Raw genomic sequence first — 6,000 nt, forward strand, 5'->3', positions numbered from 1 at the left:
CGGCGGCGCTGGGCCCCCCCCCAAAATGTGTCCCCCCCCCCCCCCCCAAGGAACAAACAATCCCAGCTGTCAGCTCCAGGCCGGCAAGCGGCCAAGGCACGGGAGCTCCTCGACTCCATTTACCGCCGGCTCCTCCGAAAAGCTGCCCTTGCCACTCAAATACCCCGCAGCGGGGACCCCCCCATGGACCCCCCCCAAAAAAAAAAAACCCACCGCATTTCCCCTCAGCATCGCCCCCATCTCCCCGCTCCCCCCCAGCCCAAACATCGCGGCCCCGCATCAAGGGGATGGATGGGGGGGGGGGGTTAGGGTGGTTGTAGGGTTTTGGGGGGCTGCCAGCTCGTGTCCCCCCCCCCTTTAAATAACGGGGCGAGCCCCCCCCGGCGCCTCTCACCTGGCCCCCCGCTGCTCAGCGCCACCTCTTCCCCTTCCTCCCTTCTGGCTCCCTCCTTCACCTCTGCACCATTTTGGTTTGTTTTGAAGCGGCGGAGGGGAGAGGGGGGGGGGTGAACGGGGAGGGGGGGGGGGGAGGAAGAGGAGGAGGAGGAGGAGGAGGATGGGGAGGGTGGTTATGGGGTGGGGGGGGGAAGGATGTGCTGCTTCTCCGCCCCCGCCGCCACGGCTCGGCTCTCGGCTCGGCTCCGCCGCCCATCCCCGCCGCCTCGGGGCTTGGGGGGGAAGGGGGAGGATTATTTTTTTTTGGGGGGGGGGGGTTTAAGGGGTCTTTTGGGGGGGTTTAAGGGGTTTTGGGGGGGTTTAGGGGGGTTTGGGGGGGGTTAAATGGGGTTGGGGGGGAAAGGGGAGTGGGGGGGGAGGGAGGAGGTAGGGGAGGGGGGGTAGGGAGATTGGGGGGTGGTTAGGGGGATTTGGGGGGGTTATGAGGAATTGGGGGGTTTGGGGGGATTTGGGGGGGTTTGGGGGGTTAGGGGGAACTGGGGGGGGTCTAAGGGATTGGGGGGATCTTGGGGATTGGGGGGGGTTATGGGGATGGAGGGGGTTAGGGGAAATTGGGGGTCTAGGGGATTGGAGGGGTTTTATCGGGGTGGGGGGTTTAGGGGGGCTTTGGGGTTTTTAGGGGGACTGGGGGGGGTTACGGGGGTTGGGGTGGGTTTATGGGGGTTGAGGGGGTGTTAAGGGAATTGGGGGGGCTTAGGGGAACTGGGGGGGGTTAGGGAGGGTTTAGGGAGACTGGAGGGGGTTAGGGGAACTGGGGGGGGGTTGGGGAACTGGGGGGGTAGGGGGATGGGGAAGTTTAGGGGTATTGGGGGGGGTTTAGGGGGTTTTAAGGGGGTAGGGGGGCTTTAGGGGGACTGGGAGGGTGCTGCCAACTCCCCCCCCAGCCTCCAGCTGCTCGGCACGGGGCCGCCTTTCTCGGAAGTAACGCCAAAAAAAAAACCCCGGCGGAGCCGTTTCGAAAAAAAAAAAAAAAAAAAAAAAAAAGCGAAAAAAAAAAAAAAAAAGCCTATTTAAAAAAAAAAAAAAAAAAAAAAAAAAAAAAAGGTCAGAAAAGTAAAACGGAACGGCCGCGGGGCCGCGGGACCCTACCTCGAGTCCACGGAGCGGAGCGGGGGCCTGGCGGAGCCGCCTCCCGGGGCTGCGGCGCTGCCGGCGGGGAGCGACCATGACCGGGGCCCGGCCCAGCCCCGGCGGCGGGGCGGGGCGGGAGCAAATGGCCGCGGCCGGGGAAGGAGCCGCAGGCCCCGGCCTGGGTCCGGCCCCGCTTCGCTCCCCTCGCGGGGGTCCCCCCCGCAGCCCCGACCCCTTCATGTGGGGGGGAATTAGGGAGAGGGGGGTGGTTCTGGGCTCTTCCCGGGGGGTGCTGTTGCCCCGCGGCTCGGTTGCCAGTGGGGGGGTTTGGGGTTGTGGGGAGAGGGAGGGGTGTTGTGGGGGGGGTAATAAAGGAATAAATTGCAAATAAATGTTGAATTGGATTGAAAATGGGAGGTAAGGGGGGGAGTGGGCACTTGGAGGGGCTTGGTTTGAGGTCCGGCACCTCTGTGGGTGCTGGGGGGGGCACTCGGAGGGGCTCGGTTCAGCCCCCAGCCCCATCGTAATATCTCTACCCTAAAGGCCAAGGAGCATTTTTGAGCACATTTTTAAACTTCTGAAGCCTATGCCGTCAGAATTGGTCCCAAAACGAAATGCCTGTTGGAAGCTGAAGGATTTGAACGGAGATCGTGCGAAAATTGAGGGGAGGTACGGATTGGAAATGAGGAGGCATTGCTGCTCAGGCATTGCCCAGGGACATGGTGGGGTCACCGTCCCTGGGGGTGTTGGACATGGTGCTTGGGGACATGGCTCAGGGGTGACATCGGTGGAAGGGGGTGGTTGGTCCAGATGAGCTTGGAGGGCTTCTCCAACCCTAATGACGCTGGGATTCTGTGGAAATAGAAACGGAGCTGCCATGGGACTTTGCTCATCCCAGAGGAAGCAGGCTTGCGCTTGGGGTCAGCAGCTCCTTGGGAAGTGTTTTATGGTCCCCCAACCAGCTGGCACAGGTCCCATGGGAGCCCAAAGCCCCCAAGGATGCTGAAACAGTGGTGGCTGCGTCCCCACAAGGAAGGGTCCCCAAGGCCGCTGTCCCTGCACGAGGGCCAAGTGACGGGGACATCCCAGCCCCATTGGGTGCACCCAGCTGGAACACCACAAAAAATGGGTGCACGTGGCCTCCCACCTGCACCCACCGACCAGCAGCTGCCAGCCCCAGTTCCACCATCCCATTCCAGGCAGGAAAATGCCCCCAGTGACTCAGAAAAGGGGGACGAGCGAGTGGTATGGGGACGTTTTGCAGAGACGGGACCGGCACTGGTGCGTGCCCCCGGTGCCAACGCGTGGCCCTGCACTGGGCAAACCCAGCCATTAATTAGCAAGTTAATAACCCGAGGAAGCTGCCGACCTCTAATCTTTGCTCAGGCACCGAGCAGCACATCAGGGCCTTGCTCCGTGCCATCCCCATGGCCGACAAGAAGCTTTACGCTGCCTTAATTTGGGACTAACTAATCAAAGACTCAAAAATCTCCGCCAAGGTGACGGGTACGAGCACCCGTGCCGTCCCCACCCCTCTGGCTCAGTGACACAGTTCCCTGCTGGCTCCTTCCCACATCACCACACACATTTCCAGTGGACTTTTCTCTGTGTTTGGCTTTTTGGGGCTGTTTGTTGTCAGTGAGTTATTTTATTATATTTATTGTTAGAAATAGCGCTATTTTTAGCACCCTGTTGGATTAGATAGAGATGGGATTAGTCATCCCACCAAGAGCTGTTTGCAGCCTTTCCTCAAGGATTCTCTGGGGTTTGTTTTCCAATCAACCGAGATCGCGTATCCAAAGAAATAAAAAATAAAAATAGTCATAATAATGTGCACCAGCCGAGCTCCGGTGCCGCTCCATGAGATACTGGTGGAAACGCGGGAAGCATCCAGCCCAGGATATTTATGAGACGAAGACAAGAACAGTACTATGAACCTCAAAGTATTTTGGAAAGTCGGTTCGGGCTGCGTTTTTTTTTCTCTTGGGAACCAAATGCTGAGTAACTCCCTTCCCACACCAGGCTGATCGTTTCGTACAGCTGGTACGCAGCCTCTTGACAGTGGAAATTGCTTTCCCTTGCCCTATGCCAGCGGGTAGGAGGGAGGAGGACTCCTGGGTCTGCGAAGATACGCAGCCACCTACACCCTCTGCAAGTCAGCCTATTAAAAAAAAAAAGAAGAAACACCCCAAAATCCTGAAGCGTGAAAAACGTTCACTCCTTTCACGCACCGCACGCAGCTTCTGCTGGTGGCTGCGTGGCACGGAAAGGCAGCGGGACCAGCGGACGCACGGCTTCCCAGCACTGGCACCCATGGGTGGCTCCGCCAGGGCTGCACGGGGACCCATCCCCATGTCCTTGCCCCCAGCACCCCGCTCACTCGTCCCAGTATTGCTCCAGAGGTTGCTACCAGGATGGAGACGAGGAAACCAGGATTCTCATTCCCCACGGGACCGGTACTGTTTTGGGGCCAGCAAAACCCCACTGGCACCAGGATACAGTGTGTAGGGGACGTTCACTTGCACCAGGACTGCACCAGCCCAGGGCAAATCCAGCACCCACCCAGTGGGCCAGGAGGCCAACGCCACCGGTCCCGTGCCGTGGAGGAGCTGTGGGATCTCTGCTCCCTTGGGTGCAGCTCTCGATATCTCCTTGCCTCCATTTCAGCCTCCTCTAGACCAAGCAGGAGCAGAGCTCCCATGGCGGTTTTGGGGACGCTGCTTGGGTGGTTACAAAACGTGGTGGTTACACGGGTGGACACGGTGGGAAACCCAAATCTGCGGCTGCGCAGACGTGCCACTGCCAGCTCGACCCCATTAACACCGGAGCCCTCAGGATGCTACAGATCCTAAAAGAAGGGAAGATCCTAAAAAAAGGTGGGACGCTGGCATCCCACCAACCCCACAGCTCAGGACAGAGGGGCGTGGGTGGCATTTTGGAGACACAAACACCATCCCGAGGGGCACCAACACCATCCCCGGGGGGGGCACATCCAGCCCCGCTCCCTGCAGCGCCCTCTCTCCCAGTGCCCACCCCGCAGCTTGGCAGGGTGAGGGTGGCACACGTGCGGTGACAACGGGTCGGGGACACACGGGCAGGGAGGAAGCGTCACCTTCACGTGCCCCCCCCCCTAGCAGGGGTGCGCCTGAGCGGATTATTTGCCCCAGCAGCCAAGGGTGGCCACGTTTGCCAGAGAGGGGTCCATGGAAAGGGGTGGGGGGGGGACAGCGCACAAAGGGATGCTCTAGGGAGCTGGGGGGCCCTGCTTGGCTGGTGCCGGGGGCCTCCTGCCCAGGCCCCCAGCCCGCCCCGCTCCCTCCCTCCCCCCCTGCCCCCCCCTTTCCTCTCCCAGGCTAAATTCTCCCACAGCCTCCATTGACGTCCTGCCTGCGTCACCGTCTCCAGCACAACCAGACAGCACGTGGGAGAGGCAGGTTTAAAGCGGCAGGGCCACGCCACGGCTCCAGCTGCGCGCCCCGGCAGCGGGGTGCCCCGCAAGGGGGGGTCACCCCCCAAAACCCCTCTGCGCCCCACATCTCCCTCCCAACCCCCCCCGGTACCCCGCAGCCCTACTGGGAGGGGGTTCCCCAGGGCAAAGCGCACGGCACGGGGCGAGAGGAGGCTGCTGTCCCCCGCAGCAAGGCTCGCACGGGAGCGTGTAAACATTTTGCTTCCAGGTCTGCGCCCGCATCCCCTCCCCGCCGCTCTCCAAACCGAGCCCCGAGCGGGGGCCAGGAGCGCAGGAGGCCGGTTTGTGCTCCAAGTGCAAGCTCGCAGCCCTGGCTCCAAAACCCGGAGCCAGACTCTTGGTGGTTTTGATTTTTTTTTTTAATTTTTTTTTTCCCCTCCCCGCTTGGCCCCGGGCCAGTCCTTTTGCCTTTCTACATCTGCGCTTCGCATGTGCTGAACCCAAGGTGCGGCTCGGCTGGGTCCCAAGGGCTGCACGCCCCCAGGGACCGGGGTGGGGGGGTCACGAGCGGGGAGCTTTGCGAGGGGTGGGACGCGGGGTGCCGTGCGGGGACTCGGCCCCGGGTTGCAAGAAGCTTTTTGAGGTCTCGTGTGCTCGCCCCAAGGCCCACTCACCGTTTCTGCCCCGGGATATTGTCTTACAGCGAAGGACGTCGGCTCACCCGTGACTCAGGGCTTCGGGCTGGGTGGGAGCGCAGCCCCCCAGCCCTCCCCAGCCCCGCTTCCTCTCCGTGTCAGCCCTACAACCCCGGGTCTATTTTTGGCTCTTCCCTTCTATTTATTGCACCAAATCCGCGTGCGGTTGGAGAACGCCGCGGTGTTTGCTTTATGATTGCTTCCTTCCCAGCCGTAACCTTTTGCCTTCAAATGGGATTCGCCCGGCTCCTCAGCCCACGGGAGCTGGAGCGGGCGCTGCGTGCCCAGCTGCCCTCTCCCGGCACGGCGGCCGCGTGCCACTGGCGTTGGGACACAGATCCTTGGCTCAGCCCCAGTTTTTGGTGCAAA

At 61.3% G+C, this 6,000-nt stretch overlaps 1 protein-coding gene across 9 annotated transcripts in view; it reads right to left on the reverse strand.

Annotated features, from left to right (window-relative positions):
* MEF2D (myocyte enhancer factor 2D) overlaps positions 1 to 5,661 on the reverse strand; it is a 61,836-nt gene extending 56,175 nt beyond the window's left edge. For 4 of the 9 annotated variants that reach the window (XM_084500567.1, XM_084500570.1, XM_084500568.1 and 1 more), the window contains exon 1: positions 1,546 to 1,721. The gene's annotated coding sequence lies outside the window, so the exon portion shown is untranslated. Of the gene's footprint in view, positions 1 to 394; positions 519 to 1,545; positions 1,728 to 5,610 lie in introns of those variants that run through there. The other 5 variants (XM_084500562.1, XM_084500569.1, XM_084500566.1 and 2 more) reach the window with 4 other exon arrangements.
* Between the last annotated feature and the right edge of the window lie 339 nt (positions 5,662 to 6,000).

The sequence above is a fragment of the Aythya ferina genome (genome assembly GCF_964211825.1).
Source record: "Aythya ferina genome assembly, chromosome: 29".
NCBI lineage: Eukaryota > Metazoa > Chordata > Aves > Anseriformes > Anatidae > Aythya > Aythya ferina.